The sequence below is a fragment of the Mobula birostris genome, chromosome 5, assembly GCF_030028105.1.
Source record: "Mobula birostris isolate sMobBir1 chromosome 5, sMobBir1.hap1, whole genome shotgun sequence".
Lineage (NCBI taxonomy): Eukaryota > Metazoa > Chordata > Chondrichthyes > Myliobatiformes > Myliobatidae > Mobula > Mobula birostris.
The window spans coordinates 158,885,913-158,912,590 of NC_092374.1; positions in this window are offsets into that span (position 1 = coordinate 158,885,913).

Genomic DNA, 26,678 nt, shown 5'->3' on the forward strand with positions numbered 1-26,678 from the left:
GGTGGTTATTATGCAAAAATATTTTCAGCCTCTGGTAGCTGTTCCTTTCCATCACTTATTTCAAAGGAACTGAGATTTGATTAGATTGTACCATTTTATGAGTTTAATGGTATTCGGTGACCAGAGTACCAAGAAACATCAAACTCTTCTGTGCATATCTGACACAAATCACTAGAAGTGGATTTTTCAAATCAGAATCCACTGAACATCATGGAGAAGATACAGAATGGGTTTACCACGATGATGCCTGGATTAAATGGTACCAGCTATGAGGAGAGATCGGATAAACTTGGGTTGTTTTCTCTGGAGTGTCGGAGGCTGAGGGGAGATCTGATAGAAGTTTAAAAAGTTATGAGAGGCAGAGATTGGGTAGACAGTCAGAATCTTTTTCTCAGCGAAGAAATGTTGAATATTAGAGAGCATAGCATTAAGGTGAAAGTTTAAAGGGAATTGCAGGGTGAGTTTTTTTACACTGAGGGTGTAGGGAACCTGCTGCCAGGCATGGTCGTGTAAATGTGATTTTCAGGTAGGTATATCAACATGCAGGTAATGGAGGGATATGGATCCTATACAGGCAGATGGGATTAGATTAATTTGGTAACATGCTCAACACAGACTTGGTTAGCTGAAAGAGCTCTTCCTGTGCTGAGGTTATTATCTCCAACTGTACAACACTCCTTCAAAACTGAACTGGAATACCAACCTATATTTTATAATCACGGAATACTGGCACAGTTTCATCAGCAAACTTTTCTTTCCACAGATACTGCTAATTTTTCCAGTGCTTTCTGTTTTTTTTTATGATTTCAAAGTTCAAAGTAAATTTATTATCTAAGTACATATATGTCACAACATACTATCCTGAGATTAAATTTCCTGCAGGCATTCACAGTAAATACAACAAAACACATTAGAATCAATGAAAAACTGCACACAAAGATGGACAAAAAACCACTTTGTAAAAGGTAACAAATTGTGCAAATACAAAAAGAAAAACAAAATAATAATAAGTAATATGTAAGTAAGTGACCATAAATAAATAAACCAGCAATAGGGAAATGAATGAATAAACAAATAAATTTATAAACAAATGAATAAGTCAATTAAATAAATAGATAGAATGATAAATAGATAGATAGATGGATGGATGGATGGATGAATGAAAGAATGACTGAATGATACTGAAAACATGAGATGTAGAGTCCTTGAAAGTGGGCCCATTGGTTATGGAATCAATTCAGTGTTGAGGTGAATGAAGTTATCCACTCTGGTTCAGGAGCCTGATGGTTGAGGGGTAATAACTGTTCTTGAAGCTGGTAGTTTGGGACCTAAGGCTCCTGTACCCTCTTCCTAATATGGCAGCAGTAAGAAAAGATCATGGCCTAAATGGTAGATGATTGATGCGGCTCTCCTTATAGATTCCAAAGTACAGCTTACTTCTCGATATAAATTCACCATATAAACGTTAGCCCAGTGCATTGAAGGAAACCATAGAAAGTTAGCTAGATTTCTTTGCCCACTCTTCCAGCCCCAAACAATTCATCTTGTATAATGTGTGCACTAAAGGAACAAACATGAACATTTATCAAGAACACCTTACAGCTGGATGGTTAAAAGCTTAATGACCTTTCAGATATCGATTGCTTCTGCTAGATTAGCTGATAAATCAATGAGAAGGATATACATAGCTCTACTCATTGAAGAGCTATTAGTTCCCTAAGTTTGCATATAATGGAAGTAGTTTATAGACAGCTCCTACAATAATCATTAAACTGAGTAAATTGTTAAACTGGTTTATTATGGTCGATGTACAGAGGTACAGTGAAACATTTCTGTCCGGCATGCCATCACTACAGATGATTTCAATGCATTGAGGTAGTGGAAGGAAAAAGCTGTAACAGAACACAGAATAGACAATAGACAATAGGTGCAGGAGTAGGCCATTTGGCCCTTCGAGCCAGCACCGCCATTCACTGTGATCATGGCTGATCATCCACAATCAGTATCCAGTTCCTGCCTTATCCCCATAACCTTTGATTCCGCTGTCTTTAAGAGCTCTATCCATCTCTTTCTTGAAAGCATCCAGAGACTTGGCCCCCACTGCCTTCTGGGGCAGAGCATTCCATATATCCACCACTCTCTGGGTGAAAAAGTTTTTCCTCAACTCTGTTCTAAATGGCCTACCCCTTATTCTTAAACTGTGGCCTCTGGTTCTGGACTTACCCATCAGCGGGAACATGCTTCCTGCCTCCAGCATGTCCAATCCCTTAATAATCTTATATGTTTCAATAAGATCCCCTCTCAGCCTTCTAAATTCCAGAGTATACAAGCCCAGTCACTCCAATCTTTCGACATATGACAGTGCCGCCATCCCGGGAATTAACCTTGTGAACCTACACTGCACTCCCTCAATAGCAAGAATGTTCTTCCTCAAATTTGGAGACCAAAACTGCACACAGTACTCCAGGTGTGGTCTCACCAGGGCCCTGTACAACTGCAGAAGGACCTTTTTGCTCTTATACTCAATTCCCCTTTTTATGAAGGCCAGCATGCCATTAGCTTTCTTCACAGCCTGCTGTATTTGCATGCTTGCTTTCAGTGACTGATGTACAAGAACAGAGTGTTACAGTCACAGAGAAAGGGCAGCGCAGGCAGCCAATAAGGTGCAAGGCCGCATTGTGTAGATCATGAGGTCATGAGTCCATCTTATTGAACTAGGGGGCTGTACAATAGTCTTGTAGTAGAAGTCGTCCATGAACCTGGTGATATGTGCTTTCTTCTGTCTGATGGGAGGGGCAAAGGAGACAATGTGCATTGTTGTCAGGTGGAACTGTGCATGGACGGAAAGCAATCAAAGGCTCCATCAGCACATTACATAAAGACATAGATTTTGAATTATAGCAATAATGTAGGGAAAATGCAATATTCAGCAAGAGTAGCATTCCAGATGAAAATAAATCAGGATCAGTTTTAATATCACTGGCATATGTTGCGAAATCTGTTGTCTTTGCAGCAGCAGTACAATGCAACACATAATAATGGGAAAAAATGTGAATTACAGTAAGTATATATACATATATAAAATAGTTAAATTAAATAAATAGAGCAAAAATAACAATAAAAGATGTAGTGAGGTAGTGTTCAGGAGTTCCATGTCCATTCAGAAATCAGATGGCAGAGGGGAAGAAGCTGTTCCTGAATCAGACTTCAGACTTCTGCAGCTCCTTCCTGATGGTAGCAATGAGAACAAAGCATGAACTGTGTGAAGGGGAACCTTAATGATGGGCCCCACCCTTTTGACACATCGCTCCTTGAAGATGTGCTGGATACTACAGAGGCTAGTGCCCATGACGAAGCTGAGTAAGTTTACAACTCGCTGCAGCTTTTTTGATCCTAGCCACCAGCCCCCACCCCCACCCCACCAGTCTTGTAATCTGAATTGGTCAGATTACAATGTGAATTCACATTTGAATGTACATTACATTACTTCCAATATCTGGCATGGGAGTTTTGATCAACACAAGGTGTTCACTGTTAAGCCACTGTGAAACTGATCGAGATTCAGGATTCACAATCTGTTCATGTTCCTAACTTACTCTGGGAGCCCTGAAGCTGCTGTCGGTGAGACAGCGAGTCCTCCTGTTCCGGTTGGGTTCTTTGCAGAATTCCCAGTTAAACCAAAGGAAATCATTTGAATACCACAAACTTCAGGGGGTGAGATTGTTTCCTTGTCACACAACATTATTGCCTACAGCCTGAGTACATTTCATCTCACACACAATTGGATGCTTCACGCACAGCACAATTTCAAAAATGATCCATGCCCTCCGAATGTATGACACATGAATGCAAGCCAGGCTCTTGAGCTAATGTAATGCATGACTTATGTCATGAGAGTGAAATTCTATAGCACATTGGCTTTCAAAACAGGACACATATGGCTGTGAGGCTGCCTTTTTCCCGATTTGGAATTTTGGACTCTGTGTGGTACTGTGGGATTACCTCTCTCTGGATTTGGTTGTGTGTGTTGTGGATGTGTCCCTCTCAGTCTCTGTGGAGTTTTATGTGGTGCGACACGTACTGTCTTCGAGTGTGGGATTGTGTGCAGGTGCTGGCCTCTCCATGGAAGTGGGAATGAGCAACTGCCCGTGCGCCTGTCTGCCTCTTTGTGACTGTCCTTTCCCCTGACAGGCTGTGTGTGTAGGTGTTGGGTCGGTTATTATCTGATTTGTCCAAATAGCCACAGCTGTTACCATTAGGGCAGAAAAAGTCAAATGACAAGTGACCAGATGCTCTCAGTGCTGCCTGTGGTCTGCACAGTGGTATTCAATGCTTCATTGCTCACAGAGTCAGGATGTCCTGAGTGAAGTGTTTATATGTATACTTCTCTAAATACAATGATCAAAGTCTTTATCAAATTTCTGACTTATGTGCCGTAAAATGATTAAAAATACTTTGTAATAAATCTTTCACAACTATTTGGTAAATATAAACAGGGCCAATTGCTGTGGTTTTTCACACAGGAATGATGCATTAACAAACCATTAGGAATCCTGGAAAAATGTAAATTGCTAACAATCCCTCCAAAACAACTGGAAATATTGTGAAAATGTAAAATTAAAAACAGACTCTGTTTTATTACCATCAATAGGGACTGTACTCAAAATAGATGGATGACAGCATGAAATACCAAAATCCTAGCACTCTACTGAGAAAAAAAGAATTTGATTTATTCTGCTACCAATAAATCAGTGATTCTTCAAATCAGCAAATCAGCATAAGTGCTGATTAATGAATAAAGTTGAAGGTGATGTTAAATTCAAGTAAATTTTGGAAAATATATGCCCACATAATGGTGAAAGTTCTGATTAGGTAAAGCCAGTTTAAAGGCTTCAGTGAAGGGCTGTTTATTTATATAAAAAATAAACTTCAAAATCTATTTACTCAGTAAAACAACCATAAGAAACCACATATTAAGATCAAAGGAAAATTGCAGGTGCTGGAAATCTGGGGGAGAAAAGCAGAAAATACGGGAAACACTTAGCAAGTCAGGCAGCAACCGTAGAGAGAGAAACTGCTGACATTTCAATTGAAGGGTCTTTCATCAGAACTAGAGAGAAAAGCAAGTTTAAGGGAAGAGGGAGGATAAATGGATAGTGTTATGTTTTGTAACCAGAAACTACTCGAAAGGAAAACACAGGAGCCTAGAATGTGTGTGTATTTAGTCTTACTTTCAGTGAGGCACTGGTGCCGTAATGATGTATGCCATTCGTATATGTCATTCATGTAAACATATAATCAGTAATGAATTATGTAAACAAACAAAGCTTAATCAAATATTATATTTACAACATTATTCAAGTATTACTGAAATATTAAATACATAATACTATTCCCTACTTAGCTATAACTCCAACTCAATATGGAATGCATCTCAACCCAAATGTGTAATGTACTGTTCTCAAGACATCTTTTTGTATATATATGCATAAATATATAAAATGCAACTACAATATAGATAATCACAGCAGAGTAAGTTTTAAATTGTCCCAATCAGACCTAAAGTACTGGTTGAAACATTTTACACCCCAATCCAGACTCATGTCCTCTCTATCAAGCTATGCATAATTTTTCTTGGCAGTGATAAGGGAACATGATACAAAGGTTAAGGGGCACTCTCTTCCTTCACTCATAACATGTGACATAACTATACCTACACCATAAAGCCAGGCATCACAGGCAGCTTCACTGGATGATGTGGATCATAATGTGTGAGTACAGCATCCAATATTACCATTTTTAAAAGCCTCCTCACATTGCTTTGTGCCCTGCCATTTCTTCCCAATCTGTAGAAATGAGTGCAAGTGGTGGAGCACAGCAATGAGCTTTGGCAGGAACCTGTAACTGATAAATCCAGAAAGGGACCACAACTGTGAACCATTAGAAATTGTCTATCGTCACAGTAGGTCTTCGGCAGATGCAACCTCATTGGCTCCTCACCTGGACAATACAAATACCTATGTCAGGATGCTGTTATCGACTATAGCTCAGCACTTATCACCATCATTCCGACAGTCCTGATCAAAAACCTACAGAACCTGGGCCTCTGTACCTCTCTCTGCAACTGGATCCTCAACTTCCTAACCAGAAGACCACAGTCTGTGGGGATTGGTAATAACATCTCCACCTCACTGACAATTAGCACACATGTTCCATGGGAACGTGTGCCTAGCCCACTGCTCTACTCTCTCTACACCCATAACTATGTGTCTAGGCATAGCTCAACAGCATCTATAAATTTGCTGATGAGACAACTGTTGCTGGCAGAATTTCAGATGGTGATGAAAGGGTGTGCAGGAACGAGATATACCGGTTAGTTGAGTGGTGGTGCAGCAACAACCTTGCACTCAATGTCTAAAGAGCTGATTGTGGACTTCAGGAAGGGTAAGACAAGGGAACACAAACCAATCCTCATAGAGGGATCAAAAAAAGAGAGAGTGAGCAATTTCAAGTTCCTGATGTTGGTATCTCTGAGGACCTAACCTGGTCCCAATATATTGATGCAGCTATAAAGAAGGCAAGACAGTGGTTATACTTCATTAGGAGTTTGAGGAGATTTGGAATGTCACCTAAAACACTCAGAAATTTCTAGAGCATTCTGACTGGCTGCATTCCGGAGCTATTCTGACTGGCTGCATCGCTGTCTGGTATGGGGGCTGGGGTGTTACTGCACAGGATCGAAGTAAACTGAAGAGAGTGATAAAATTAGTCAGCTCCATCATAAGTACTAGTCTCCATAGTACTCTAGATGTCTGCAAGAAGCGGTGTCTCAAAAAGGCAGCATTGTTTATTAAGGACCCCTATCACCTAGGATATGCCCTCTGTTACTATCAGGAAGCAGGCACAGAAGCCTGAAGGCACACACCCAATGAGGAACATCTTCTTTTCCTCTGCCATCTGATTTCTGAATGGACATTGAAACCATGAACACTATCTCACTGCTTTGTTTTATTTATGTTTTTGCACTAGTTATTTGATTTAACTATTAAATATACAAATACATTCTTATTGTAATTCACATTTTTTCCTATATAATCATGCATTGCTGCTGCTAAGTTAGCAAATTTCACAACATATGCAGATGAGATTAAACCTGATACAGATGTCCTTTGGCCTTTGAGCATCTACCACTCTTAGAATTTTCTCAGCGCACTTGTCCTTCTAGGGTGCATCACAACGTGGTATGGAAGTTGTCCTGTCCAAGACCGGAAGAAGCTGCAGAAGATCGTGAACACAGCGCAGCACATCACACAAACCAATCTTCCGTCTGTGGACTCACTTTACACCGCATGCTATCACAGCAGTGCTGCCAGGATAATCAAGGACATGACCCACCCAGCCAACACACTTTTCATCCCTCTTCCCTCGTGGAGAGGGCTCAGGAGCTTGAAGACTTGTACAGCCAGATTTGGGAACAGCTTCTTTCTAATTGTGACAAGACTGCTGAACGGATCCTGACCCGGATCTGGGCCATACCCTCCAAATATCCAGACCTGCCATTCGTCTTTTTTTGCACTACCTTACTTCCCCTTTTCTATTTTCTATTTATAATTTATAATTTAAATTTTTAATATTTACTATTGATTTGTAATCCAAGGAACGCGAAGTGCAGAATCAAATATCGCTCTGATGATTGTATGCTCTAGTATCAATTGTTTGGCGACAATAAAGTAAAGTGTAAATCTTGCTCGGCGATGGTGTGACCACAGTATGTGATGTTTGGTTTTAAAAAAATCACACTTGTTGCATCAAGCTCTGAGCCCATAATCTTCTTATCTTTTTCACATTGTCTTGAGATTTTGGAGGTGTTCCTTGTCATCCTCACTGGCAGGTAACAATGAGAGCCTGTGCACCTTGCTGCACCTGCCCCATAGCTTTCTGCCAAAGTGCAGGAGCAGATACTACTCCAAAAATAAGCCTATTATTGTGATCAAGCCTTTTGTGAGAGTTTATGGTGAGAAACAATTTCAACCCTTCATCCATCTCCAGCTGTAGGTAGACCTCAGTTAAGTCCACTTTACTGAAGTGTTTTCCTCCAGAGAAGTTTGTAAAGATATCCTCCATCCTGGGCAGAATGTATTGATCTACTTTCAGTATGAGGTTCAAGATGACATTAAAATCACCTCAGATCTTGACAGACCCATTTTTCTTGGCTACTGGAAAAACTGGTGTTGCCTTATGTGCTCCTTGTAACCTTAAGGAAGAATTCCTTCAGCCTCGAAGTGATTTAGTTCTCTGGCTACTTTATCACAGATGCTATAAGGAAACAGATGGACTTTGCAAAAATTGAGTATGGCATTTTCATTTAACACCATTTTATCCTTGATATGTTTGAGTTTTCCAATGCCATTCTTGAACACTGCTGTGGCATCATCCAGTAACTTTCTTAATTCGCTTGCAGTTGATGCTATTGCAGGATGTGTGGCACACAAACAGTGGATGGTTCTCCAATTATGTTGTAGTTGTCTCTGCCCATGTTCCCTCTAAGGTGTGTGCATGTGTACACGCACACATCAGTTGCTACTACCACACAAAGGAATTTATAATGCACACAAAATGTTGTCACCCTCTACCTTATTGGTATGCTAAGTATATTTCACGATCATACACAATCACATTTCCTTTTCTGGTTTCTGATGTGGACGGTGTTGACTACATGGAGTTTGCGGTGATTTGTCTGCAGATTTTAGAACTGGCTTATTTGCACTGTTTCTATTGTTGATTCACTGTTGAATTCCAAAGAAGCAAAGGATGTGAGTTGCAAAAGAACAGCTATTTCATTTGAAGTGGAATGGCTTATTATCCCTAGACTAGCTTCAAGTTAACTTCCATTTAAAAATCAGTGCACACCTGTTGTTACTGGGCAAAAATCTGCACAGCACAAGATTTTTGCAAGCACTGTTCATTGCAAATTAGAGGGGATATTGGTCTCAGCCAATCATGGCCCCAAAAAGCTGTCCCTCCTGTTTTTACCACATCCATGCCCAATGTAGCTAGCTGATTGTTATATTTCATTGTTATGAAAATCATTCCAACAGGAGTTATCTTTTCTGCAGTATGAGTTCTTAGTTGGATATCTGCAGGCTTCAAATCAGCATCTTTGAAATGCTGTTCAAACTCTTCGTGTGGAATGAGTTAAATAGCTGATCTAGTGACCAAATCAGTTTTACTTATTTTGCCATTCACTTCTGGTATAAGCCATATTGCTTGGCTCCTGATGGTTTTGACATTGTAAATCTCAAGGCTACCTTATCCTGTGTCACTCTCATCATTACTGGATTTTCCATTAGCAGCATGCAGATTAGTACTCTCTTTGAAAATGTAACTTGACTTCTTATCTTTTACTCTTCCTTGTGCAGTCCATTCATTTTTGTCTTCCCGACATGCTCTTTGTATGTATTTTTCTTTGCTGCTTTTTCTGCAAGTATCACATTTAAACCTACGTGGTCTGGTGCATGTGAATCTCTGCCACAGCAGTAACACCGTTTGTTCGGGCAGGCAGGTTTCTGTTTAGGCATTGCAATTTTGTTCGCATTCACCTTCAATTCCTGTCTGCAACTCAATGGAGTCTCTGTCTGCTGTTTGCATTGATACAGCAATTTTAACTGCTCTTTTAAATGTGAGTTGTGCTTCAGTTAGGAGCCTTTTTTGAATGCTTCCTTGTAAGATTCCACAAAGTAAGTGTTCTCGCAATACATTCTTAAGCCCATCACTGAACTAACAATGTTTAGAGAATTTCTTCAATTCACCAATATAGGCTGAAATGGACTACTCTTCCTTTTGATTCTGCTTACTGTATGAAACTTAAAGCATTTTGCAATCAACAATGGTTTTGGTTCTAAATGTTCCTGAATTATATTCATGATATCAGCAAAGCTCATTTTGCCTGGCTTGGCTAGAACAGTTCAACTTCCAAGCAAACTGTATGTTTTTGCAACTATTGCACTCAGCAACATGGGCATGCGCTTTTCATTGGCTATTTCATTTGCTTCAAAATGCTGCTGAAAGTGATAGCTGGTTCTCTGTTGTGCAATCAGATGCATCTATCTTTCTGATGTAGCCAGCCATTTCTACTTTTTAAAAAATTTATTATTATTATTACCCATACTCTCTGTTTATAAACCCATGAATTTCAAAATGTTCTGCCTTTTTTTGAACTCGAACGACTTCCTCCCCTTGCAAAGAAACACATGTTGTGCTTTTTATTTTTAACTTGAACAACTTTCTCTCTCCTCTTTCAAAATATGTGCTAAGCTTCAACAGGTAGGTCGTCTCTGATTCACTTTAAAACTACCTCATCACCACTGTTATGACTTGTAACTCCAGTAACTAATCAAAGAAAAACATAGGAGCTTAGAATGCGTGTGTTTTAGTTTTGGTATGGCACTTACTTATGATGTGCTGGTGTAATGACATATGCTATGCACGTGCTTTTACATATAACCCTTAATAAATTATGTAAACAAAGAATGCTTAATCAAACAATATATTTGCAATATTACTCAAATACCACTGAAATATTAAATACGCATCAGATAGGACAGTGGGGATAAGTTATAAAGGTTCTCTGCTCACTACGTTAAGGGGGGGACTGTTAATGGGTGATAACACTAGTACGAAATGTTGTGAAATGTAGGGCATGTAATATTTCCAGCAGATTTTTGAAATAGAAAAACTGAAACAATATTACAAGTGGATAACTTAGAGCAGAAATGGCCATTTCTGGGGCAGAAATAAAGTTGAAAAATTTAAATACCAAGTTCTGAAGTGTGCAATGTGCTCAACACTGAACATTACATTTCAGTTTACATTGCGCATTTTACAACAGTGCTGAAGACTGGAGAGAGAGAGAGAGAGGGAGAGAGAGAGAGAGAGAGAGAGAGAGAGGAGATCGGTATTTGATTGATTACTGCAACGTGTACTGAGATACAGTGGGAAACTTTGTTTTGCAAGCCATCATACAGATCTTTTCAGAACACAACTACAAAGAGATCAGCTGTAATAGAACACAGCATATAGTGTTAGTTACAGAGAAGGTGTAGAACACGTAGATAATAATGTGGAAGCACCACAATGAGGCTGATTGTGAGATCAAGAATTTGTCTTTATTATAACCTGTTTCATTCAAAAGTCCTCAAGCAGCAGGATAGAAATTGTCCTTGAGCTTGTTGAGATGTCTTTTCAACCTTTTGTGTCGTCTGACTGATGGAAGTGGAGGAGAGAGAGAGACTGGGTTGGGTGTGGATACTGGCTGATTTGCTGAGTGGATCCAGAATTCTATCAGAAACTACAAAGTAGGAATAAAGTTTCATTAACCCTGAAAGGAAGCATGCAGTTGGATGGTTAAAATAGCATGTCATGGGGTGGAAAAAGTGGAAAAGTGTGACGAAGCCGAGGCAAGGATGGTAAGGATCCAAATACTGAAGTACCTGAGACTAGAGTTGAGACAAAATTTTGAGACGGAGATGAGAACAGGGTTCTTGACTAGATGCGAAGAAGTTCAAAGTTAAATTTATTATCAGAGTACATACATATCACCACATACAACCTTAAGATTCTTTTTCTGTGGGCATTCTTAGTAACTGTAAACAGGATCAAATCACTACAAACTGTGCAAATGCCATTGGTTGTGGGAACATCAGAAGTGCAATGAGTGTAGTTATCCCCTTTTGTTCAAGAACCGGATGGTTGAGGGGTAGTAACTGTTCTTGAACCTGGTGGTGCGAGTTCTGAGTCACTTGTACCTTCTGCTTGATGACAGCAGTGTGAAAAGAGCATGAACTGGGTAGTAAGGATCTTTGATGATGTACGCTGCTTTTCTATGGCAGAATTTCATGGAGATGTGCTCAATGGTTGGGAGGGTTTTACCCATGATATACTGGGCTGAATCCACTGCCTTTTGTAGGATTTACCGCTCAAAAGCATTGGTGTTCCCATACCAGGCTGTTGTGCAGCTAGTCAGCACACTTTCCACCACACATCTATAGACGTTTGCCAAGGATTTTGATGACATACCAAATCTCCGCATACTCCTGAGGAAGTAGAGGTGCTGTTGTGCTTCAGGTAGATGGGTCTCATCAGCCATGGTTGACAGCTCATCTCGGAGAAAGAAAACTCTGATCTCAAACCTCCACTGCCTTGTAGCTATACCCACTCATGGGGAAGGCTTCGGGAGTAAACCCTGAGGGAAAACTCCAGAGCTGGAGCCCCTAAGGCAGTCCTACATTGAGTTCAACACTGACTAGCAACCCCTGTGACGCAGCCGGTACCAAACTGTATCAGCCTCTGTCATTTCTTTGGATTCATCAGCTGTGTGGAGAGGGGAAGCTTGCTACATGGGCAACAGCTTGCTCTCCATATTGCCCTGGCTTGCTTATTTGGACAGCTAGGACACAACATCCATGATCGCCCCTGACCGGCAGAAGTGTCACTTTGTAGTATAATGTAGTGCCTGTGGTGCTGCCCCAGGTAAGTTTTTCATTGCACCTTTGCACACCTGTACTTGTGCTATTGCAATAAACTCAGCTGGACTTGACTAACCTTCAGCCACTGAAAAGCTTGATTGACTAACTACCCGAAAATACCAGTTATCTGACATAGAAGCCTGTCTTATCTGGAGTCTACACTTGTTTAGGCATCTACTGACTGGTGAGGTCCAGTGACGAGCAGGACCCTCTCCAATGGAACTACTGACCATCCTTCACCTCCCACCAAAACATGTTTCGAATGCTGCTGACGCCTCAGCCTCAGTGTTACCAGCTGTCAACACTGTAATTGAGATTGAGTGCTTGGTAATATCTCTGACAAATAGGAATGTTCAAAAGCACTCAAACTATTAAAAATTAAAAATATAATTAGAAAATAAATTATTGATGTTTTAAAAATGACTGAGCTTAAGGACACTTGAAAGCCATTAAACACAAATAGATACATTTATAGCAACTCAATTAAGTGGGTAGATTTCCCTTCCTAACCTGTGGGGAAATTGTTGACCCTTACACTCCCTCCCCCTTCCTCCACCAAACTCCATAAAGAGCTCAATGGCAGAACACAGATGTTCTGAGACTGACAGCTACTTATACAGAAACACGAGTCTTCCACCTTCACTTCAGAATCCTGAATTCCACTCTTTTTCGACCATTCCCTGCTGAGGGGACAATAGTCATCAGATACTGAAGATGTGAATTATAGGGGATGGTTGAATCCGTTAGAATGTGGGACTAGGAGAATGAGGGGAGATCATTTGGAGATATAAAAAAAATTATGATAATTAAATCATTAGATGCAGGTGTTTTCCCCTCAGGATGGGTAAGGTTAGAACTAGAAGTTGTAGATTTAGGGTGAAAGATGAAGCGAAATCTGAGGGGGAAATTCTTCATTCAGATGGTGGTGAGAATGTGGAATGAGCTGCCAATGGAGGTGGTAAATGCAGGTTCATGTAACATTTCAGTGAAGTTTGGATGGGTACATGGATGAAAGGAAGTATGAAGTGATCTGCTCTGGTTGCAGCTAGATAGACGAGACAGAAAACCAGGTTAGCAAGGACTAGATGGGCTGAAGGGCCTATTTCTGCACAGTAGTACTCTATGATTCTATGTCTCTTTGACTTTCTATGGCAGTTCAATTATATTATCTAATTTTACCACTCTCATTGATTTGACTTACGTGTCAGTTGATTTGACATCTAGCACCTGTAGTGTATACTATTTTCTTTTTGACATGTCATAAATGCACCTTATTATTTGCTAATTTATTTGCGGTAACATTACCTTTGTGTTGTGTGTGAGCTATATATTATATCTACTGTGCTGTGCACCTTGGTCCAGAGGAACATTGTTTCATTTGGTGGTATATATGTATACAGTTTAATTACAATAAACTTGAACTTGAACTTGGAATCCTCACTTGCTTAGAAGCTGGGCACCCGCTGACCCTACACTTACCAAATGCTTTACTCCGGGGTCCCCAACCTTTTTTGCAACGCGGACCGGTTTATTATTGACGATATTCTTGCAGACCGGCCGACCGGGAGGGGGGTGGGGTGGGGGGAGGGGAGTAGGGTTGCTAACGGACAAGAGTAGCAGTCAAGTATGTTGAGCTTACCCCGAGAAAGACTACCATGACCATGAAGCCTTGCGCGGGCACCAGTGCCCATGTGTGACTTGCGCATGTGTGTACGTGCCGATCTTTTCTACAAGTCGTTTTTGGCAATTCTGTTCGGGGGGTGGGGATTGTTAATCACGACTGGAATATAGGTGATAAATGGCTAATACACTCAATTTCTCAATTTCGTTTCTAAAAGGGTTTATCTAACGAATTTAATATTAAACACACAGCGCATATTTTCCTCGCATGAATACAGTGATAAGTCAATTATCAGGGGAGGACAGGGGAGCTTGAAGTAAGTGTTGAACGAACTTCCAGTAGAAGTGGTAGAGGCAGGTTCGATATTATCATTTAAAGAAAAACTGGATAGGTATATGGACAGGAAAGGAATGGAGGGTTATGGGCTGAGTGCAGGTCGGTGGGACTAGGTGACAGTAGTGTTCAGCACGGACTAGAAGGGCTGAGATGGCCTGTTTCCGTGCTGTAATTGTTATATGGTTATATAAGTCACTTATAAGTCAATAGCATCATAACATCTTAAGTAACGTTTGGATATTAAACACACAGCACATATTTTCCCCATATGAACATATAAAATCATTGCAACACACCAATATCGCTGAATGAGTGGGAGCCCTGGGCTGAATACTTGTTTCCCTGCAACAAGACCGTGCCATTGAGGGGTGATGGGAGACAGCGATACTCGAAGGGGGTTCCTTATGTCCAGTCTATTCCGCGATTTAGTTTTCGTTGCATTCATTGCAGAGATATGTTGGAAATGGAAGCAACATTTTCAGTGCTTTCGTGACTATCTCAGGATATTTAGTCTTGACTTTGATCCAGAATGCCAGCAGAGATGTTATGTCAAACATACTTTTCAGCCCCCCTATCATTTGCGAGCTCGAGGAGTTGATCTCCTTCCCGCGCTGACATGGATGACGCGCGGGTAATGACCTCGCGTGCGTTCAAGCTCAACAGTGCATGACAGGGAATGAGGAAAGATGCAGCTGACTCATATCGCCAAATCATATTGTTTCCTCGTGGCCCGGTAGCACATGCTTTGCGGCCCGGTGGTTGGGGACTGCTGCTTTTCTCGGTTCGCTGTTCATTCACTTTGCAGTGTATTCTCTCTCTAACATGTACATTGAAGCTGAAGAATCCCAAAGGATATATTTACCAATACATCATTGATCTTACCTCAGTATCAATAAATAAATATTGTTAAAGGTGCTGCATAATTCAGCTCAATTTTACAAACTGTTCGATGTGCCCATAGATGTGTGGATTTCTCTGATGCCTGAAATTGGATATGGAATCCAGGAGTCAAGACACCAGTGTTAATTTGTAATGACTCCTTCAAAATCTTTTTACTGAACAACACTAAGAAAGGAAACAACCAAATAGGAATAAAGTTTCCTTGGCTATGAAAGGAAACACTTCTATGTATGATTAAATTAATTCATAGAGCCAGCAGGAACAGATCCTTTGCTCCAGGCAATCCACAAGCGAAGGATATCAAGGACTCGTTTTCCTCCCATCCTCAACCCTCCTGCGGATCCCCTTGCCCTGTAATGTGTCTGATTGACTGGACAGCCTTCCTTTGTTGGCAGCTGTCAGATCCACCTCTCTGACCACTCCTCGCCTATCCACTGCACCGTCCTCAAGTGACCACCATCTCTGGCCTGTATGCTGATAAACTCATCAGTTAAAGTACCTGAGCTTGTCAGCAATCATCCCATTCTATACCCTGCCTGTTGTTACTGCAGGCTAATAACAAACTATCATTTGGGTAATTGCTGACACCTCAGCGATAACGGGTAGGATACTTATTAACATCTTCTGTATTGATAGGATTAATATAGTGTGGTATGGCAATTGTTCCGTATCGGACCGCAAAGCACTCCAGCGTGTGGTGAAAACTGCCCAGCGGATTATCAGCACCCAATTGCCCACCATTGAGAACATCTGCCATAAACGCTGCCTGGGCAGGGCGAAAAGCATTATCAGGAATGCATCTCACCCTAACCATGGACTTTTTACTCTCCTCCCATCCGGTAGGCGCTACAGGAGCCTCCGCTCCTGCACCAGCAGGCACAGGAAGAGCTTCTCGTTAGGACCATCAGGGAGGAGGTACAGGAACCTGAAGACGCACACTCAACGGTTTATGAACAGCTTCCTCCCCTCTATCACTAGATGTCTGAATGCTTCATGAACCATTGAACACTGCCTCACTATTTTGCTCTATTTATTTGCACTGTTTTTAAAATATTTCTTATTGTAACTTACAGCAATTTTTTTACGTAATGCTCTATTCTGCTGCCGCAAAGCAACAAATTTCATGACTTATATCAGTAATAGTAAACCTGATTCTGATTCTGAAGTGGTCACCTGTCAGAAAGTTTGTGAAATTAGTGACACAAGAGATGGCAGACGCTGGAATCTGGAGCAATAAGCAATCTGCTGGAGGAGCTCAGTGGGCCAAGTAGCGTTGATGGGTGAAAAGGAATTACTGGCATTTCAGATCAGCTTCTCCTTGCATACACTCATAAAGCCCACTGCAACAGGCAAAGAGGAAAAAAAGTTAGTTAAGTCTGTGTCTATCTCCTACAGACTGTGCAGGAGCAATTGAAGAATGATAAAATGGTAAGAGAAATTATACAATTATTTATTATCTGTCTTTTCATAAGAAGACACAGAAAACCTCCCATAAGTTGTGGCAGCTGTAGTTGTAGAATAAATGAGAAGCTCAAAGAAATTGATCTTAGTAATACAAAAACGTCTTGAAAAAAATAGTAGTTTTTGAAGGACGTTTCTGCATGATACTTGATTTAGAGCTTAAGGGTGATTTGAGCACGTCTTGATCAGTACAAATGCTTCATCTTGTCCAGGTTTAAATACTTGTGTTCTGGTTCCCCTGATCTGTGAAAGTCATCAGTGTAGATTTGCACAGCTGAAGCAATTGCTTATCAGGATATTCCTTCTCTAATCTCCTCTGTTGCATTGCACTATTCCATGTATAGGCATGAATATTTTTAGCACACAATGATAAAATCCACATCATATCTTTGTTAATTCCTTAGGTTCATCACCTCCAAAGAACATATCCCCACAAGTTTCAATGCAACATTATTGGACATCAATATTGTGTTCAAATACACAACCTCAGGATTGCTTGATTTGCTTCAGGCAGCCACCATATGTTCCTCCCCAGTCAAATAATGCCAGCGTCCTGGCACAATTGCACTTAGTGGGTGTTCTTTCCACAGAGTTGATCTAAATTCACACCACCTTCTACGTGTTCAACCAGTGCCTGGAATCTGATCCTGCCTCTGTTCCTGGATGGCTCATCTTGTCCACTCTATGGACCGTTTAACTGTTTACTTTTAACAATGATTGCCCATGACTTTTTCTCATGCATATTTTTGTATTTGAAACATGTTCCTTCTTCAGCTATTCATTTGGTTATTCACAGATACTAGACGTCAAAGCGATGCTTCCTCCTTGGCTTTTCTCTTCTGTTTCACTAACTTTACTTCCAGCTGTTGACCATTAAGCCTTTCAACCCTGGGTTTAGACAGTCTTACTGACTTGTGTGTATGTATGCTCTTTTCCACTGTAAATTCTGTGTCGTATTCCATATAACTGGATCAAAAATTTGATCTCTGATTGGAACACGTGGGGGCAAATGGACAACTTTTGAATCAAGGCTACAATGAAAAGGTAATTTGCACCAAATTTCAGGGAAAACACAGGATCAGGAGAAAGTCTATTGTACACCTGGCCTTTAGTTATCATCTGTTGTCTTCAATGGAAAATAAAATCAGGCAGATTGTAAAGATACTGTTGTGCTTCACATTTGTGAAACTGTAAGTTTTCACTAATAGCCTTAACTCACTCTGCTCCAATTTGAATGGAAGGAATGGATAATGGTCAACACTTCCATGTGTTTTTATTGCATCTAATGTATTCTGCTGAGTTTCAAATTAAAGTTTCATGATCTGGTCCATTTAAATCCCTTGAATCCAATATCTGGTTCAAAAACAACCTTCCACAACAAATTCCTTGGCTGCAAATTAAGAAGTTTGAATGACAACATGTGTTTCATCATGCACTATCCCCAGTGACTCACATAGTTCACTGTCTCTCACTTCACATTATTGTGGTATCTCATTCAGGAAGGATCACATAGCATTTCATATTCATTTCATGCACTGTTTTCATTGCCTACTTTGTCAAATAAAACTTCAGACACTATATATCAGTATCTTTATGTTCTTGGTATCAAGATACTGTGAAAAGCTTTTGTTTGCAATGTCATCCTGATAGATCATTCCACACATAAGTATATCAAGACAGTAAAAAGAAAACATAACTCCATAAGACATAGGAGCAGAATTAGATCATTCAGCCAATTGTGCCTGTTCTACCATTAGATCGTGGCTGAATTATTTTGCTCTCAACCCCATTCTCCTGCCTTCTCCGAATAGCCTTTGCCACTCTTACTATTTAAATACCCATCAACCTCCACTTTAAATATACACAGTGACTTAGCCTCCATAGCCATTTGTGGCAATGAATTCAACAGATTCACCACACTCTGGCTAAAGAAATTTCTCCTCATTTCTGTTCTAAAATGATGTTCATCGATTCTGAGGCTGTGACCCCGGTCCTAAACTCTCTCACTATTGGAAGCAGCCTCTGCATGTCCACAAAGTCTAGGCCTTTCAATATTCAGTAGGTCTCAATGAGATCACCCACTCATTCTTCTAAACTCCAGTGAGTACAGTCCCAGAGCCATCAAATGCTTTGCATATATTAACCCTTACATTCCTGGGATAATTCTTGTGAACCTCATCTGGACCCTCTCCAATGCCAGCACATTCTTTCTTAGACATGGGGCCCAAATCTGCTCACAGTACTCCAAATATGGTCTCACCAATGTCTTGTAAAGCCTCAGCATTGTATCTATGCTTTTATATTCTAGTCTTTTTGGAAAAGAATGCTAACCTTGTATTTGTCTTCCTTATCACTGACTCATCCTGCAAGGTAACCCTCAGGGAATCCTATGGTAGGACTCCTACGTTCCTCTGCACTTGTGATTTCTGAATTGACTCTCTGTTTAGAAGATAGTCTATGCTTCTATTCCTTCTACCAAAGTAAATAACCATACACTTCCATACACTATATTTCAATTGCTACTTCTTTGCCCATTTTCCTAACCTGTCTGAGTCCTTCTGCACACTCCCTGCTTCCTCAACACCACTTGCCTCTCCACTTATCTTAGTATTATTCATCATTATGGCTACAAAGCTGCATACCAGTCCATCATCCAGATCATTAGCATACAATGTGAAAAGTAGCAGACCCAACTAGTCTGTGAAACCATTATGAAATTTCACCAGGTTGTACTTTCCACATGCACTCAGACCTGATACTGGCTGTACTCATGTTTCAATAATCGGTAGCTATGTTTTTAGGAGTGGCCCCTTGTGCTTGAAGGTATGCCCTCAAAGGTCACTCTACAGCCCCCTTTTACAGGAATGTTCTCTCCAGTATAATCTGTTACTTTTATCTTAACTGGGTAAACCTTGCTCTTTACTTTGACAGTCTTGTAATCATTCACGAATAACAGATTCACCTGGGCTCTGATGTCAAGCTTGAATGGAATTCCTATCCCATTCACAGTCACTGGAACAATCCATTCTGCTTTACCAACATCCCCGTTCTGTAGAGAATCCACAAAGACCTTCTCCATTTCCTCAGCAGCCATGTGCATCTTTCTCCTGGCAGCACTTTGCAATATGCTTCTGCTTCCCGCAATTATTGCAGGACTTCCCATAATAAGGACACATCTTTGAAATGTGTCCACTTCCACATTTGCCGCATTTGTTGTTTGAGCCTACATATTTGTCATGCCATTGCTTTGGGAAACGCCTTACGCTCTGCCCCTCTGTTTTCACACCTTTCACCGTTTTTTGCTGCCCTGTGCAGCTCCTTAGCTTGTAATCATGTGGTCTCTGCTGCCCGACATACTATATATTCACAGCCTTTTCCAATGTTACATCTTTTTCGTGCAGTAATCTTTCCCTGAGCCCATTATTTGAAGTTCCGCAAACTATTTTGACTCTAACTAATGAGTCTCTCAAATCTCAAAACTCACAGGATTTACTCAGTGCAATGAAGCTCAGCTAAGTATTGGTCAAAGCTAACACCTTGTTTCTGGCCACAGGAAAAGATCTTATATCTTTCAATCATGATGTTTTACTTGACAAAATGCTCCTCAAATTTTGTCATTAGACTGTCCAATGTCCTCAATTTGAAAGCTGTTGTAGATGTCCAAAGCATCTGCGCCGATTACATGTAGAAAGACAGACACCTTCAATTTTTCATCTGCGCCTTCGGTTCTGCTCACATCTAAATATAAAATGAATTGCTGTTTGAAGCATTTCCAGTTATCAACTAGATTGCCGGTAAACTGCATAAGTGCGAGAGGACTTGGGCTATCCATTATGGGGATTTTAGATGCCTCTCACCTTAATCTCTTGGTGAACTTCCGGAATATTGTGCTGTGTCACCATGCCGGACTCTGAACTCGCTTGCTTCCCTGTCTGAACTAACGTCTCTTTCTTAGTAGGGCATGGTATTCACTTACACCTCAGGCTGACTTCTGACAGCATGTCATGTTTGTTCTTAACAAAGACAAACTTAGCATGGGTAAAAACTAATACATCTTTATTCGGGACACTCCACCCGATACGAGCTCGTGTGGCCAGCTCACCAACGTCACTCTTTGTTTTGGGGCTTCTCCCTGTTCTCAATGGCTGAAGTCTTTCTTGGGTCAGGCTTCACTCCCTTTTCTGATATGATGTCTGCTATAAGGGTCAGTATCTTAGCACCAAACTGACAATAACTATATCTACATGAGGTGCATCTGACTGCAGCTCCTTACTAATCATGTTAGGGAACTCAAGCTGCAGCTGGATGACCTTTGGCTCATATGGGAAAATAAGGATGTGATAGATAGGAGCTACAGGGAGGAGTCACCCCGAAGATGCAGGAGGCAGGAAGCTGAGTGACTGTCAGGAGAAGGGAAGAGAATAGGCAACCAGTGCAGCGTACCCCTGTGGCTGTTCCCCACAATAAGGAGGAATTTCGTTAGCCAGAGGGTGGTGCTACGTTGACTCAGGCCTAGGGCGCCGGCGTCGGGCACGATGACGGACTCTCCACTTCTCCCTCTCCTTCATTGGTGTGCTTAGTTCATCTACATTAGCTGCGCCGCTGTCTTCTAGAAGCGTGTTGACCATAGTCTTGGGAGGGAGCCCAGGTTCATCCTCCCATGCTTGGGCTCCCATATGATGGCTAGGCTGGCAGGTAGCTCGGGGTAGCGTGGACAGTGCCCCGCTAGTTGCAGTCTTCTTGCCTCGATTTTAGTGGTGAGCATCAATAGGTGGTCAGAGAGTTCGACGTTCGTCATGTGCTGTTGCCAACTAATGTCAAGAGCCATCCAGAGCATTCGTGTATAGCAACCATCTAGAGACTTTCGCATTGTCTTGGTGAGTGCCCACGTCTCGCATCCGTACATGAGAATGGACTCTATGACTGCTATGAAAATCCTCTTTTTAAGCCCTCTGGTCAGGTTCGACTTCCAGATTTCCTTCATGTTGTTCATAGCTGTCCACGCCAATGCCTTCCGTATCTTTATGCCCTTCTACAAAATCATCATTCTTGACCCGAGGTACTTGAATTCAAAGACTTTCTCAATGGTATCATTCTTTACGTTCTTGAGAGTACCTTTGTCGCAGTTAAACACCATGTACTCTGTCTTTTTAGCGTTTAGGTGAAGTCCAACTTTATTGCCCTCAATTTCCACTTTTGTCAGTAGCTGCTGTGCTTCCTCCATCTGGTCAGGGAGCAGGACTATGTCATCTGCAAAATCAAGATCTGTGAGTGTAACTGGTCTGACCCTTTGCTTTGCCCTGGTTTTATGGTAAAACCAAGCTTGTCGTGATCTTTGGTAGCTTGGCGCAGAGCGTAATCAAGGACGATTATAAAGATGTAGGGTGCCAGAGTGTCTCCTTGCAGCCCACCAGCTAGGAGCTCGAACACTGCTGTTTCTCTGTCTGGTGATACAACTTTCACCATGGTTTTGGTATAGCTGGACTCTATTACTCTCAGTAGATGGTCTGTCACTCCGTAAACTATCAGGATCTTCAGCATTTTACCTCGGTGAATGGAGTCAAAAGCTTTGCGAAAATCGATGTAAGTAAGCACGGCTGGTAGGTTGTTCTTCTTGACTTCCTTGATGATCCTACAGAGAGCAAGTATTTGCATTACTGTTGTGTGCTTCTGCCGAAAACCATTCTGATTGAATCTTAGCTTAGGGTCAATGGCAGTGCAAATCCTGTTCGAGATCATCCGATTGTATAGCTTTGCTAAGATGCAGGTCAAGCTGATACCGCGGTAGTTATCTGTCTTTGTGAGGGATCCAGACTTGGGGACTGGGATAATGTTTGAGAGTGACCACTGTTCTGGTTTGTTGCCTTTCATCAGTGCCGTATTACATATGTCCAGCAAGATGTCGTCCAGGTCACAGTTCTTCAGGACCTCTGGTGGTATCCCATCTGGTCCAGCGCTCCTGCCCTGTTTGAGTACATATTTGGCCTTCTTCAGTTCCTCAATGGTGAATGGGCCGTCATTGATGTCGACTCTTGTTAGTATCGTGGGTATGTCCTCTTCTTCTTCTGTGATCGTTGGAGGGCTTCCCAGCAGGTTCTTAAAGTGGGTAAACCATGTCTGGATACGGTCCTCTGCTGTTTTACCACTTATTTGACCTGATGGGGAATTCTTCCGTCTACTGATCTCATTGACTAGGCGCCATGCTTCTCCATGCTGGTCGTCTTCATTAGCAGCTTCTATCTCTCTAATCCTCTCAGCTAGTTCCTTCAGTTGGTCATAGGCGGCAAAGAGATTCTTCTTTGCTGTCTTGAACTTGTCTCTTAGCTCTTCTGTTTCATTCCTTCTTAGTACGGCATGATAAGCATTGACCACACTTCTTGCTGCGACAACATCGGGATGTTTCAAGATCCGGCTCTTCTTGATTCGCTTAACAGTAGGCAAACTCTTTGTTGCATCTGTGTGTGCATCTATGAGCCGTTGATAGTGGTCGGTGGCAGTCTCTTCCTCCTCCCTTTCCAGTGGGCCAAAGTGATTTCTCACCTCCACTGTGTACTGGGCTTGAAGAACAGGTTGTGAGGAGAATGCTGTCCAGTCTATCTTCTCCTTGGGACCTGTGGCTTTGGGTTGCCGCAGGCTCAGTCTCACTTGCATTGACACTACTCTGTGGTCAGAACTGACCGAGTTGAAGGTGCTGTAGGCTTCTGTGTTGATCACACAATTATGCCATTTTGTTCTTACGAGGATGTAGTCGATCTGTTTCCTGTAGATCGAGGCTCTGTTTTCATATGTCCACAGTTTACCAGCTCGCTTCTTGAATTGTGTGTCGGCGACAATGAGACTGTGTTCCTGGATGAAATCAACTAGATATTGTCCATTTCTGTTGGTAAAGTCTTGGTATGAGTATGGAATATCTTCCAGTCCGACCTGGGCATTAAAATCGCCGAACACAGCCAAGAAGTTATGTGCCGGTATTGAAGGGACAGCTTTGTGGAGTTTACTGTGGAAGGCCTCCACCTCCTTCTCCTCGCTGCAGTTGTGCAGGGAGTAACAGATGATGACAGAGGTCACCGGGTTTCCGTCCACTTCCGCAGTAAGGATTCTGTCACTGACTGAGACTACGCCCCTCAGTGCCTCCTTCACCTTGCGGCTCAACATCAGCCCTACTCCACCTTGTGCTGACATCGTCGTCGGCTCCTTCCATGTGGACAAGGTGATGAGGTGCATCCCCCCTACCTCTGTGAACCTTATCTCTTCGTCAGGGTGTACATGGATCCCCAGGATGGAGATCTCGTAGCTGCTCGCCTGTGATGCCAACTCTGTGCATCGAGGCAAGAGGCGGATGGTGTTTGCATTGAAGGTTGAGATGATCGTTTTTACCTTACAACGCAAAAGAGGCGCAGTTCGCTCGGCCCCCTTGTCGGACTCAACCCTCCCCGTGGGATTTGAGGTTGCATCTTCATATGGTCTGTCTCGGCCAGGGTCTGGGCGTTCCACAGAGTTCCTGAGCACTCCCGGCTCTGGACGTGTAGGGTATGTTGGGTTATCTGTTATCATAACGCCTTACAAGGCACGAAACGGAAGACTGTGTGGCGCGCCACTCCTCACACAGACAGTAGGTGGCTGTTGACTCACAAAGAGTTCATCCGCCCTTTGACAGGTTTTGTTTTTAGTCCTGCTGGGTGCCTGCACACCCTCCTCCCTGGTTAACCGAAGTGCACCAGGGGGTGTGCCGGTTGAGTTGCCGACAACCTGACCTGAGACAGGTAGTGCTGGGCTACGTGGTACCAGTAGCAAGGCAAGGCCCTGACCTGGTGAATCTGTGGAACATGTTGCCATTGGCATCTGTGGAGGCTGGATCATTGGGTGCATTTAAGGTGGAAGTTGATAGCTTCTTGTTTAGTCAGTGTGTGACAATTTATGGGGGAGGGGGAAGAGAGACAGGAAATAGTGGCTGAGGGGTAAACGGATCAGCCATAATGAAACGGGGGAACTGACTTGATGAACCAAATGGCCTAGTTCTGCTCCTATATCTTACAGTCTTATGGTCTTGTGGGATCCCATAATTAGAGGAACAGGCAGGAAATTCCGTGGATGTTAAAGGGACACCTGGATATGCTGCCTCCTGGGTGCTAGTGTCAGGGATATCTTGGATCAGGCCCAAAGCATTCTTAAGGGGGAGGGTGAACAGCCAAAAGTCGTTATGCATATTGCTACTAATGACATAGGTAGGAAAAGGGATGAGGTCCTGAAGAGAGAATACAGGGCTTTGGGAAGAAAGCTGAAAGGCAGAATCTCAAGGGTGGCAGTCTCTGGATTGCTACCTCAGACATGCACCAGTGAGGATAAAAATAGGATAATTTGACAGATGAATGCAAGGCTGAGGAATTTGTTCAGGGGTCAGGGTTTCAGATTTCTGAATCATTGGGATCCCTTCTGGGGAAGGTATAACCTGTAGAAAGAGGGCAGGTTACTCCTGAGCCTGAGGGGGACCAATATCCTTGCAGGCAGGTTTGCTAGAGCTGTTGAGGAGGGTTTAAACTGATTTGGCAGGGGGGATGTGTGCAAGAGTGATAGGGCCGAGGATGGGTCGGTTGTTATACAAGTAGATGCAGGGTGCAGTGAAACTGTAAGGCAGGACAGGCAGATGATTGGGAAAAGTTGCAGTCAATAGGATGAGTTAAATTATAATATAAGGGAAAAATCAAGAAGAGTGATGAACACAGGACTGAAGGTGTTATATTTTAATGCATGCAGTATATGGAATAAATGGATAATCTTGTAGTGCAGTTAGAGATTGGCAGGTATGATGTTGTGTGCATAAAAGATCACATGATGGGAAGTTAACATCCAATGATACACATTGTATCAAAAGGACAGGCAGGTAGGCCAAGGGGATGGGGTGGATCTATCGGCAAAAAAAAAATGAAATCAAATCCTTAGATTGAGATGAGATAGGATCGAAAGATGTAGAATCCTTGTGGGTAGAGAAACTGTCAGGGCAAAAATATTCTGATGGGAGTTATAAACAGTGGCCAGGATGTGTGGTACAAACTTCAATGGGAAATAGAAAAGGCATGTAAAAAGGGCGATGTTGTGATAATCTTGGGGGATTTCAATATGCAGCTAGAATGGGAAAAACAGTTTGGTGCAGGATCTAAGAGAAGGAATTTGTAGAATGCCAAGAACCAGCAGCTTGTGGTTGAACTCTCCAGGGAAAAGGCAATTTTAGATTGAGTGTTGTGTAATTCCCAGATTTGATTGGAGTGCTTAAGGTAAAGGAATCCTTGGGAGGCAGTGAACTTAATATGATAGAATTCACCCTGCAGTTTGAAAAGGAGAAGATCATGTCAGGTATATCAGTATTATCGGTACTAGGGTTCTGAAAAAGATAATTGAAGTGATTGTGGAGGCATTAGTACTCATCTTTCAAGAATCACGAGATTCTGGAAGGATTTCATTAGACTTGAAAATTGCAAATGCCACTCCGCTCTTTAAGTACGGTGGGAGGCAGAAGGAGGCCTTTTCTGGCTTGCCGTTGGTGACTAGTGGTGATCCACAGAAGTTAGTTTTGGGGCCATTCTTTCCATGTCATTTGTCAATAATTTGGATGATGAGATTAATGGCTTCGTGGCCAAGTTGGCAAAAATGATAAGAAGATAGGTAGAGGGGCAGGTAGTGTTGAGGAAGCAGGGAGACTGTAGAAGGACTTAGACAAATTAGAAAAATGGGAAAGAAGTGCCAGATGGAATATTGTGTAGTGAAGTGCATGGTCATGCACCTTGGGAGAAAGATTAAAGGCATAGGCTATTTTCTAAATGCTGAGAAATTCAGAAATC